The sequence below is a fragment of the Monodon monoceros genome, unplaced genomic scaffold, assembly GCF_005190385.1.
Source record: "Monodon monoceros isolate NGI ecotype Baffin Bay Population unplaced genomic scaffold, NGI_Narwhal_1 Super_Scaffold_17, whole genome shotgun sequence".
Classification (NCBI taxonomy): Eukaryota; Metazoa; Chordata; class Mammalia; order Artiodactyla; family Monodontidae; genus Monodon; species Monodon monoceros.
The window spans coordinates 1,383,961-1,396,633 of record NW_021703773.1 but is presented as its reverse complement, the minus strand read 5'-3'; the positions used below and the strand labels follow the sequence as shown (position 1 = coordinate 1,396,633).

The 12,673-nt window shown below is 45.8% G+C and overlaps 1 protein-coding gene across 2 annotated transcripts in view; it reads left to right on the top strand.

Annotated features, from left to right (window-relative positions):
- The first annotated feature begins 7,752 nt into the window (after window positions 1-7,752).
- Window positions 7,753-12,673, top strand: part of CSGALNACT1 (chondroitin sulfate N-acetylgalactosaminyltransferase 1) — a 261,032-nt gene continuing 256,111 nt past the window's right edge. For both annotated transcript variants that reach the window (XM_029226614.1, XM_029226616.1), the window contains exon 1: window positions 7,753-7,828. The gene's annotated coding sequence lies outside the window, so the exon portion shown is untranslated. The remainder of the gene's footprint in view (window positions 7,829-12,673) is intronic.

Sequence of the window (12,673 nt, the reverse complement as noted above, 5' to 3'; positions counted from 1 at the left end):
GAGAATGTTCCGTGTGCACTTGAGAAGAAAGTGTATTCTGCCACTTTTGGGTGGAATGTTCTATAAATATCAATTAAATCTATCTGGTCTATTGTGTCATTTAAACCCTGTGTTTCCTTATTTTTTTTCTGTTTGGATGATCTGTCCAATGGTGTAATTGGGGTGTTAAAGTCCCTTACTAATATTGTGTTCCGTTGATTTCCCTGTTAATGGTTGTTAGCATTTGCGTTAGGTATTAAGGTGTTCCTGTGTGGAGGTAAACATTTATAATTGTTATATCTTCTTATTGGATTGATCCTTTCATCATTATGTAGTGTCCCTCCTTATCTCTTGTAGCAGTCTTTATTTTAAAGTCTATTTTATCTGATATGAGTATTGCTGCTCCAGCTTTCTTTTGATTTCCATTTCCATGGAATATCTTTTTCCATCCCTCCACTTTCAGTCTGTATGTGTCCCTAGGTCTGAAGTGGGCCTCTTGTAGACAGCATATATATGGGTTGTTTTTGTATCCATTCAGCCAGTCTGTGTCTTCTGGTTGGGGCATTTAATCCATTTACATTCAAGGTTATTATCAATATGTTTGTTCCTATTACCATTTTCTTAATTGTTTTAGGTCTGTTTTTGTGGGTCTTTTCCTCCTCTTGTGTTTCCCGCCTAGAGAAGTTTCTTTAGCATTTGCTGTAAAGCTGGTTTGGTGGTGCTGAATTCTCTTAGCTTTTGCTTGTCTGAAATGCTTTTGAGTTCTCTGTTGAATCTGAATGAGATCCTTGCTGGGTAGAGTAATCTTGGTTGTGTGTTTTTCTCTTTAATATATCCTGCCACTCCCTTCTGGCCTGCAGAGTTTTTGCTGAAAAATCAGCTGATAACCTTATCGGGATTCCTTTGTATGTTATTTTTTGTTTTTCCCTTGCTGCTTTTAATATTTTTCCTTTGAATTTAATTTTTGTTAGTTTGATTAATATGTGTCTTGGTGTGTTTTTCCTAGGGCTTATCCTGTATGGGACTCTGTATGCTTCCTGGACTTGGGTGACTATTTCCTTTCCCATGTTAGGGAAGTTTTCTACTATAGTCTTTTCAAATGTTTTCTTAGACCCTTCCTTTTTCTCTTCTTCTTCTGGGACCCCTATACTTCGAATGTTGGTGCGTTTAATGTTGTCCCAGAGGTCTCTGAGATTGTCTTCAATACTTTTCATTCTTTTTTCTGTATTCTGCTCCTCGGCAGTTATTTCCACCATTTCTTCCAACTCACTCATTCGTTCTTCTGACTCAGTTATTCTGTTATTGATTCCTTCTAGTGTATGTTTTATTTCAGTTATTGTGTTGTTCATCTCTGTTTGTTTGTTCTTTAGTTCTTGTAGATCTTTGTTAAACATTTTTTGTATTTTCTCAATCTGTGCCTCCATTCTATTTCTGCATATTGGACATGCAGCTTCCTCACCTGCAACACAGAGGTGACACCACCTTTGGGGCTCCTGGGAAGACTCAGTGAAGTATGATATTTGAAAAGTGGCCAGTCCAGTACTGCTGGGCCTGTCGGAGATGCCACATGCTGTAGTTTATCCTTGTCTAGTTTTGAAGAACATGGGGACCACAGCAAAGAAGAGGGAAGTGGCAGTGTGGGCTTGCCAGTGGCAGCCTGCAGTAGAAGTAAATTGTTCGGGTGACACTTTGGTCAGTTGTGAGATGCTGAGTCCCAATTAAAAATTCAGCAGTGGAAGTCTGCGGCCTGTTAGGGCTTTTCTCCCCGCTGTTCTTTCTTTTATAGCCTAAGATACATTTGGCAACTGAACCTCTGAAAAATATTAATTTTTTAAAAAACAATTTTTTAGAAATGAAATATAGTTAATTTACAATATTGTGTTAGTTTCAGGTGTATAACAAAGTGATTCAGTTTTACATACATATACAAAAATCTGGTTCAGATTTTTTTCCATTATAGGTTATTACAAGATATTGTAATACTTGTATTACAAGATGTTGACATCCTTGTACTGTACAGTAGGTGCTTGTTGTTTACCTATTTTATTTAATTAATTAATTATTTATTTATTTGTTTATTTTTTTAGCTGCATTGGGTCTTCGTTGCTGTGCGTGGGCTTTCTCTAGTTGTGGTGAGCGGGGGCTACTCTTCCATGCGGGCTCCTCATTGAGGTAGCTTCTCTTGTTGCAGAGCACAGGCTCTAGGCACACGGGCTTCAGTAGTTGTGCCTTGCGGGCTCAGTTGTGCCTCTTGGGCTCTAGAGTGCAGGCTCAGTAGTTGTGGCGCACGGGCTTAGTTGTTCTGCGGCATGTGGGATCTTCCCGGACCAGGGCTTGAACCCGCGTCCCCTGCATTGGTAGGCGGATTCTTAACCGGTGCGCCACCAGGGAAGTACCCTGTTTACCTATTTTATATATTACTATATACTACTTGCTTGTAGATGTCAATCCCAAACTCCTAATTTATCTCTCCCCCGAGTCCTGCTATCCCCTTTGGTAACCGTAAGTTTGTGAAAAATATTAACCTTTAGATGTAATGATAATATTGATTTAGGAGTTTATACTGTAAAAGCTTCCCTGTAAGCTTAAGTTTTATTTGTGTTGTTCCTTTAAATTGACACTACAGTGTTGGGATATATTACTTCTTGCCAGTCAACTCACAGGGTTTGATCGACCAATGTGAATCCTGTTAAAATTTATTGTTGAATTTGTTAGAATCTCTTCCTTTGTCTCTTTTTCTACTTCCTCCCCACTGCACCTTCCTGCAGGAAGGTAATGTTTTCTACTGCTGTACAATTGATTAAGAAACATTTCAGGATGAAAATATCCATTCTAAAACTTTCAGTTTCTGTATTTCCTGCGCCTGCCCCAGCACTACTCAACTGTCATTTTGATGATTTCTTGCTTTTTATTGGGCCTGAATTAGCACAAGACCATGAATTATCCTGTAAAGACATGTGAGAACCTAAAGTTGTATTGCCCTCTGAAACAGATTTATATTGAAAGCATAAATTAAGGGGAAAAAAGAATATGTAAAGATTGACCCAAATGTCTAAGTCAGTGGTAGGGCTCTGGAAGAGGTGAGTCAGGATCAGTCTTCCTGGGAAATTATGGAGACTGTCTGCAGTACTTTTAGGAAGAATGGCAGAGAGGCACTTAAGGTCCTCTTCTATTCAATCGAATAAGAGAGAAGAGTGTGAAGTAGACAATCTGCACAGCATTGAACAGATTTTCCTTAGCCCTTGTGTATAAATATAACAGGAGCACAAATGGTAATGATGAATTCTGGATCATTGCCTCAGAAACTGGCAAACAGTCATGGTAAGAAATAATTATACGGTTTCAGCCAATTTAACACATTATGCAAGAAATGTTAAATGAAGAATTTTTTTACCCTTCAAATGTTCTCTCTTTCTCTTTTTGATAAAGTATAAATACAACAAGCACTCATGGACCACTCCCTAGAATTCATAACTATTGTGCCATGTTTGCTTCAGATTGTTTTAAATGAAAGAAGTAAGATATTTCTGATGAAAGGACTCTTTGTCCTTCTCCTCCCCAGAGGAAGCCACTGTGGTGAGTTTGGTGAGCTTCCTGTCACGGGGCATATAGTGGTTGCAGTGATGATCAGCTTCTTTTACAGGAACCATCCTTTGTACGGATGACTTTTCTGCTTTACGATGGGCCATAAAGTCAGCTGGGTGCCTGCAGCCATGGATGCTCAGCTGCTTATTATTTCTTGACATGTGGATTATAAAATCTGTTCACTCCCCATACAGAGTCATGCTGTGTTAATTTCTAATCATTCATTTTATGGAATGCCAGAGACAATCATAATGAATTTATGCCTTCTTTTTTGGTATTTTTTTTTAACACTTGAAATGAGAAGCAGTGGGCAGTTTCCAGGGATATGGAGTATGCTGATTTAGTTGTAATGTTTTTCCTAGAAGTATTCCTTCAGGAGGAAAAGTCAAGGCTCCAGGGAGTAAATATTGCACACACACTGTCTTGCCTCCCTCCAGGCTGTAAAGTGAAAGAAGTAATTACTCCTGTACACCTGCTGTGGACACGCCCCCTCACCTGGCCATGCTGCTGGAGCAAAGGTTCCGAAGTGGAAGGCCGCAATCCCCCGGTGCCCCAGGGCTCTGTCCTGAGCCTACTTACAGGCTTACCTGGGTGGTGCTTAACTCAGGCCGTGCATCAGAAACACCTGGGGAGCCTGGAGACTCCAGGCCACACCCAGACAGTCGCATCCCCGGGCTCTTGGACTCACCAAGTGCCTCCTCGGCCCAGGAGCACCTGCTGTACGTCTTCCGATGGGCCTTCCTAGACCAGCCTTTCTAAACGCCCCACCACCCCTCACTAGCTGGGCCAAAGCATGGCACCTCTCTGTTCCCTTCCTCACATGGGAGCCATCCGAAATGCTCTGTGAAGTTGTTCACTTGCTTATTGTCTCCCCGCCCCCATTAGAAAATGGACCCCTTGAGGGCAGGACCCTGATTTCTTGTTTACACCCTGTTCCTTGCCCGGCACGGTGCCTGGCATGATACATATACGTGTGAAATATTTGTTAAATGAGAATGAATTTTAATATCAGGAGGCCTTGAAGGGCCACTGAACATAAGTTTGTCCTTTTTCTAAGACCTAAAGAAGGGTAACTTCTTTCCTGAAAAGATGTACCAGTCTCTTTGTGAGTATTTAATCAGAATATAGGGCAATGTACCCTGAAACCCAGTCCTGGGCCTGTATCCTGGTCTTCCCTCAGTATATTCTAACAAATAATAATAATAAAAACGAAAATATAGACACAAGCATGTATACAATAATCATTGGCTCTAAGGAGCGTTCATGTACTCTGACCTGATCCTTTTCTTGGGGGTGGGAAGATTACGGACAGGTGATGAAACAGGCTCAAAGCAGGTAAATAACGTGGCCAATAAATCGGGAGTGTGGGATTAACATATACACACTACTACATATAAAATAGATAATCTGCAAGGACCTACTGTATAGCACAGGGAACCCTACTCAATACTCTGTGATGACCTAAATGGGAAAAGAATCTGAAAAAGAATAGATACACGTATATGTATAACTGAATCACTTTGCTGTACACCTAAACTAACCCAACATTGTAAATCAACTAGACTCCAATATAAAATAAAAGTGAAAAAAATTTTAGATATCAAATAAAATTAATTGGGACCAAAATAATAATTAATAAATAAATAACGTGGCCGAGTCCACATCGTGGTAAATGAGAGGATTGGAATGGGTGCCCATTTGGGGAACTATGAGGGGGTGAGAGAGGGCATCGGACCCCTCCAGCACTGGTGGGCACTGGCTGCCCCTCCACTCTGTGCTCACAGTTTCCTGTGGCTCCTCTCTGGGTGCAGGTGAGGACCTAGAGTGGCTTGGCTCTGTTCCATCTGGTTGGCTTTGAGGGAAGCCTCCCTCCTCAGTGAGCTGCTGGGAACCCTAATCATGGCTGACCGTGAGTTCCAGGAAAAGACCCTGAAGCCTGGAGTCATCTCTAATCAGTGCATCAGCTCCTAAGTGCCTGACTAACAGAGATTAAATACGTCACCCAGGGACTTCCCTGGTTGTCCAGTGGCTAAGACTCTGTGCTCCCAATGCAGGGGCCCCGAGTTCAGTCCCTGGTCAAGGAACTAGATCCCACATGCCTTGACTAAAGGTACTGCGTTCTGCCACTAAGACTCGATGCAGCCAAATCAATAAATATTAAAAAAAAAAAAAGTCAGCCCTCCCAATGCAGGGGGCCTCCACGTGATGCGACGGGGTGGGTGCCGCTCTGTGGGTGGTGTGTCATGGGTGCTGAATTTACTGGTTTGCTTCATAACTTAGGTGCGTGTGCTGCATATGTTCCTTCGCCTGTAGAAATATTGCATCGTTCGACCATTAAACCATAAGAAATAAGACAGGGTTATGTGATCGGTTACCTTGACCTCAGAACTAAATGAAACCGCACTTCTCAGGTTCCATTCCCTTCCCTCCCTCCCCCGCCCCCATCTTTGTCTCTGTCTCTGCCTGGTTCCTCGTCCTCGCTCAGAATGGAGCTGCCGAGTGGTTTTGTTCTTTATGTCTAATATAGTTTAAAGAGTGCTTTGGGGTGGAATTTTTTTTTTTTAAGCGGTACGCGGGCCTCTCACTGTTGTGGCCTCTCCCATTGCGGAGCACAGGCTCTGGACGCGCAGGCTCAGCGGCCATGGCTCACGGGCCCAGCCACTCCACGGCATGTGGGATCTTCCCGGACCGGGGCACGAACCCGTGTCCCCTGCATCGATAGGCGGACTCTCAACCACTGCGCCACCAGGGAAGCCCGTTTGGGGTGGATTTTATTATTATTATTATTTTTTGCGGTACGTGGGCCTCTCACTGCTGTGGCCTCTCCCGTTGCGGAGCACAGGCTCCGGGCACGCAGGCTCAGGGGCCATGGCTCACGGGCCCAGCCGCTCCGCGGCATGTGGAATCTTCCCGGACCGGGGCACGAACCCGTGTCCCCTGCATCGGCAGGCGGACTCTCAACTACTGCGCCACCAGGGAAGCCCGTTTGGGGTGGATTTTAAAGAGCATGTCAGTTAAACCTTCGTCCCTGCTATCGATTTAATTTGAATGTGACCCCTGAGGAGGGTGACTTTACACGCTGGCCCACCCGGTACCACCATGGGTGGCGTCTGCTGTCCCTGCACAGTTATCAGACGTGTGCCTGTTCGGATGCTAAGTTACAGAGGCCAGATTCTCCAGAATGACTTTCTCCGTACTTCCCACTTTTGATCAATGACTCTTTAAATAAACGGACCCCCACCTGTGGCGCTGTGTCACTCATCATAGTGCTGGTAGGGGCGTGGTTCCCGCTGCTGACCTACCCACAGGTACGTCCTCATCTTAAATCGGGCAGCTTTATAGGAAATGATCGGTAAGTCGGTTGGCAACTGTGGTGTTACTGGGTCCCTTAGTTCGCAGCATTATTCATTGGGATTTAAAGGTTGTCGTTGGTTGTGCGTAATTGTGCAGTGCCTTTTGGACACAGAACTGCTTGATCTGTCAACCAAACAAGAATTTCCTGCCCTCAGCGCCAGTATTTCCACCGGCACTGCTGGTGTTCTCAGATCCTGTTGAAACTCATGCTGCTTTTCCCTTGAGCTGCCTTCTGGATTTCCCGGCCTTGGATGGCTCTGGTCAGTAGATCAGAGAGGCAGCAGCCTCCTGTTGGGCGGACCCCTCAGCGCTGGGAGAGCTTCCCCAGGGCCTGCCTGCGGCCCCCTTTCTCACATACCCAGAGAGTCACGAGTTTTCCTTTTGTGATGTATTTTAGCTTGAGGACTGTCTGTGGTGTTGATTTTGCTCAGATAAGGTGTGGAGGGAAGTGTGAAGATAAGCCAGAGGCCTGTGCTTGGCATCCCCCCCAGGGGACCACATCCTGGGGGGACCTTAGCCTCCAGATGCCCTGGGGTGTGGCCCACAGACATTTATTATCCCTGTGACAGCAATCCCTCTCCTTCCCTCGTGCTTGGAGACTAAGAAGGAATCTCCTGCGGGCCTGGTGGGCTTCGGGTGAGGAACAGACACTCCCTAAGCCCCGTGTGGTGCCTTTGGCGCCCGGGTTCACGTTCCAGGTGGCCTGAGTGGCAGCAGACTGACGGCCCCGAGGGGACCACCAGCCCCTCCACAGTTTTCCTTTTAGGAAGTAACGTTTCCTTTGAGGATGTTGAGGAGACGCTGATCCCTCCCCACAACGCACATATGGCTGAGCTGGGCTTTGGTTCACACACTCTTGGCCCTTTTGTGAAGCCTGTTAAGGCCGGAAACAGAATTCCTCCTAAGTTGGGTGAGTTAAAGATTAAATTGGGGAGGGGTTGGGGGGTGTACTGGCAGACAAAGAAAGAGGGGGCATAAACAGCTTTCTCCCTGCTGTGGTTTACTGTGTACAGGCCGTGTGTGATTGGGGATGGAGAGGGATTAGACATCTATTTTTAAGTTAAAAACCAGCATTCGTGGTGCTTTGGAAAAATCCACCTAAACCCAGTGTAACGGGGGTTCCAGAAGTGTGTGGGACTCAGGTGCACTTTCTTTCTCTCCTCTTTGGCCCCAGGTTCACTTGGTGTCTTGTTTTCTGGGGGGTGTTGGGATGGGAGGGGAGGAGGAGAGAAGGGTGTGAGAGTGACCAACTGAATTGCTTAACTCACCATAAAATGCAGCTAATTCGGAGCATTCTCATTCTTCATTCAAAACCTTATAAAGCTCTCCCGAGTGCAGTGTGGGGTGTTAGTCTAACTGGGGCAAGAAAAAGCACAGCAGACTTGGTGCCGCCCTCCCCGGCCTTCACGAGCTGCCAGCTGCTGGGGAGGGTGCGACAGCCAGATGCCTGCACATGGTGTATGTGTACACGGGGCTTCTGGGAGAGGGGGGAGAAGCTCGCATCCTCCCGTGACTGGAGGACCCTAGCAGTAGCAGTGCTCGCCGTGGGGAGAACTGCAATCAAGTCACACCGAGTAGCTCTAGGCTCGGTCATGGTGCATGACTTGGTTTAGAATATGTGGCTTTGAGTGACTGAATCTGATAGCTTTGTATCAGTCAGTGAGTGAGACCTGCAGCCCCAGGGGGATGCTTTGTATTTGGTTGCACTCGGTTTTCCTGTGCAAGGTGCTGTGCAGTCAGTAGTAATCAGCCCTCCAGTTACCTGGGGGTCTCAGAAGAAGTGAGCCTTCTTATGATGCACCAGCCTTGGGTGAGCTCCCTTCTGGATTCCCCTGACTTGGATGATTTTGGTCAGTAGGTCAGAGAGGCAGCAGCTTCCTGTCGGCTGGACCCCTTGGCCCTGGGAGAGCTTCCCCAGGGCCTCTCTCCTTCCCTTTTCTCACACATCCCGAGGGTTACGAGTGTCCCTTTTGTGAAGTATTTTTAGCTTGAAGGCTGTCCATGGTGTTGATTTTGATCCACCAGGAGGAGGGAAGTGAAAGCACAGCAGGGAAGGATGATGGAGGAAGGGGTCCAGACCTGGCCCTGGTCTGGATGGGGCTGCTGCTGGCTGGGGTGCCCTTGCTGTCTTTAGGGGAGACTCTGAAACCCAGTGCTCTTCCTCCCAAACCACTTCCATGGCAGCTCAGCCCTTGTCCAGAAGCAGCCACAACATGGCACGCGAGCCATTTGACTTCGATCTCGAGGGTGAGGCCTGGTGCTGACACGTGGAGCTGGGGGAGGATGGGAGAGGACGTGCATCCAGATGGACTGGGCAGCATGAGCCAGGGTCCAACATGGAAAATCCCAGGTGAATGCAGGGGACACTGGAGGGTGTGGAGGGCGAAGGGGAGGGGCTGGGAGCAGATGCAGGCAGCGGGGATCCACTGAAGGCTTGTGTGAAGGGCTGTGATGTGGTCAGATCTCACTTTCGGGAGGTTAATCTTGCAGTGGTGGAAGGGGGTGAGGAGGGACTTCCGTCAGGAGACTGTGGTCACGGTCCAAGCTATGTTTAAGGTAGCACGTGAGACAGCTATGAAACCAGCCAAATGGCTTGTGAGACTTATCTCAGTTCCTGCAGGAAACAGTTTCTCAAATAGAGGAGCAATTTAGGGATGACATGTAATAAGAATTTTCCTTGATGAATCAACAAAGCTCCTTTAAGATTAGTGTATCTGTGGAGGTTTATTTGTGCAGTGTATGTTAGTTTGTCACGTGTGATACTACTGTCTTGTAGTTTAAAGCATGGACTCTGGATTCAAAGCGCAGCCTCCCACTTATTAACTGTGAGACCTTAGGTGAACAACTTAGCCTTGCCGTGCCTCAGTACCTGCCACCTTCACAAAGGTTAACGTCGTTGTTGTCGTCGTCGTCACCATCATTGGTAACATTTATTTATAACAAATTAAATGTCTTACTTCACAGAGATGTAGGATCTTTTCAGCATCCTAAGTATTCCCCCTTAAGAGCTGCGTTTGGCTGAGAGTTAACAGACACCCTCCCCGCCACGATCTTGAACTCCTAAGGGTTTACTTTCTAAACAAGAAGACTGCAGGTAGACAGTTGCTGGCACTGCTTTGATGTCTTCAGGATGTCAGGGTAACTGAGATTCTTTTGGTCTCCCTCCTTCACGGGCTCTAGATGGCTGCTGCCACTCCAGCCACCATGTCTGTCTCACTGAAGGAAGAAGAATGAAGGGTGGAAGGTCAAAGGGGTACCTGTCGGTTCAATAAGCTCTCTTTAAAATTCCTTCCTAGAAACCCTACCTGAGGGCTTCCACTAATATCTTATTGGCCATCTCTATCTTCAGGGGATGTTGGAAAAGCTAATTTCCTCCAGGCACTTTGCTCCCCTCAAAAATACAGATGTTCTGCTGTTACTAAGAAAAAAGAGAAGGATGGATATTCCGTGGGCAGCTAGAGGTCTCTGCCACAGTGGGACCTCACTGCAGGAAAACTACCTCAAGGGCTTCAAAGAATTTTGTCTGTTTCTGCAGTAGCAATTTATTGCCTTCTCCCAGATTGAGAGCTTCTGGTAGTCTAATCAATTAAGTTTTTAGCATATTGTAAGTTTTTGCCTTTAAGAAGTTTGTTCAAGAAAGAAAAGGCAATTACAGAAAGAGATGGTAACACAGGATGTTTTCAGCTCAATTAATTGTCAGTATAGGTGTAGGGAGGAGTCGTAGTTTATACCTAAGATCCCCTCAGTGGGTCACATAACAGGTGCTGTCTGACCAATGGTGAGGAAGACTTTGTCATCTGGTCCATATCCTGTCTGTCATGTTTCTATATGTATAGTCAGGCTGACAGTAATGTAAAAACATGATAAATATATACGAGATGCAAAGAAGGAAGGTAATCAGCCTGATTCTGTAGATAAGAAAGACATCAGTCAAGAGTTACACATAAAGAAGGACCATGGCAACGAGCTGTAAGGACCTGCATAACCTCAAGTCCGAGTCAGAGCTGAAAGAAAGCCCATGAGCGCTATCTAGTAAGATCAACGCTCAGAAGTAGGAGGTTTCAGCTCTAGGCTTAGAGCTGCAGTAACTGATGTATATAACTGAAAAAATAACTTACCCTCTTTGTGCCCAAGTTTTTTGTTTCAGTTGTGGTGAAATACACATAACATAAAATTTACCACCTTCACCATTTCTAAGTGTACAGTTCAGTGGCACTGAGCACATTCACATGGTGTGCCCATCGCCACCATCCATCTGCAGAGCTTCTTCATCTTCCCCAGTTGAACCTCTGTGAAACAATACCTCCTCATTCCCTCCCCCCAACCCCTGACAACCAACCTTCTACTCTGTCTCTATGATTTTGACTGTTCCAGTTCCCTCAGAATGACTGGAATCATCTAGTGCATGTCCATTTGTGAGTGGCTTCCTGCACTAGGAATAATGTCTTCAAGGTTCATCTGTGGTGCAGCATGTGTGGAACTTTCCTTCCTTTATTGAGGCTGAATAATATTCCGTGGTTTGCATACACCACATTTTGTTGGTCTGTTTGTTTGTCGATGGACACTTGGGTTGCTTCCACCTTTAGGCTATTACAAATAATGGTGCTGTGAGCATGAGTGCACAAATATTTCTTTGAGACTCTGCTTTCAATTCTTTTGGGTATATACCCTGAAGGAGAATTGCTGGCTCATGTGGTAATTCTATTTTTCATTTTTGGAGGAACAGCCATACTGTTTCCCAGAGCGGCTGCAGCGTTTTGCATTCCCCCCGGCGGTGCACAAGGGTTCCAGGGTCTCCGCATCCTCGCCAGCACTTGTTTTCTGTGGTTTTGACAGTGGCCATCCTGATAGGAGTGAGGTACCTACCGAAGTTTTCAAGCAGTATCAGCAGTGCCTCCAGATTAACCTCCTTTTGAGTCACTGCTCCTCTGCTTAATTCTTATATCTTCTTGAGCGAGTAACTTAGCCCGAAAGCCTCAATTTCAGTTTTCACTCAATATAAATGCCCATATGGAGGGGTTGTATGGATGTTGATGAGATAAAGCCCTAAGCTATATGCTCATTCAAGTATTAATTTTACTGCCCTGGAAAAGCTAAAAGCATTAACAAAATACACTCTTGTTAATATTCCCCTTGTTCCTAGCTATAGATCTCCTCCCACATCTTAACCCAAAACACAATGTTTCCAAAGCGTTATAGTGGAAAAGGCATTGGTCTTAGAGCTAGAAGGCATGGAACAGCATTCCAGCTTTCTCACTTGCTAGTCAACGGGCCTCAGACAAATATCTGGGTCTTATTTTCTTTATCTTTTAAAAAAAGGCATAACCGTGGGCACCTCAGGGGACTAGATTTTTATACTTACCTCTCCCTAACTCTCCACCACAGCCTAAAGTTGTTTTCCCAGCTTTATTGGGATGTTATTGACATGTAACACATGCAAGGTTAAGGCATACAAGTGTGATGATTTGATACACCTGTGTATTGCAAGATATTTACCACAATAAGATTAGCTGACACCTCCATCCTCTCAAATATTACCATTTTGGGGCCTCCCTGGTGGTGCAGTGGTTAGGAATCTGCCTGCCAATGCAGGGGACATGGGTTTGTTCCCTGGTCCGGGAAGATCCCACATGCCGTGGAGCAACTAAGCCCGTGCGCCACAACTATGGAGCCTGCTCTCTAGAGCCCGTGAGCCACAACTACTGAGCCCTTGTGCCACAACTACTGAGCCTGTGCTCTAGAGCCCACGAGCCAC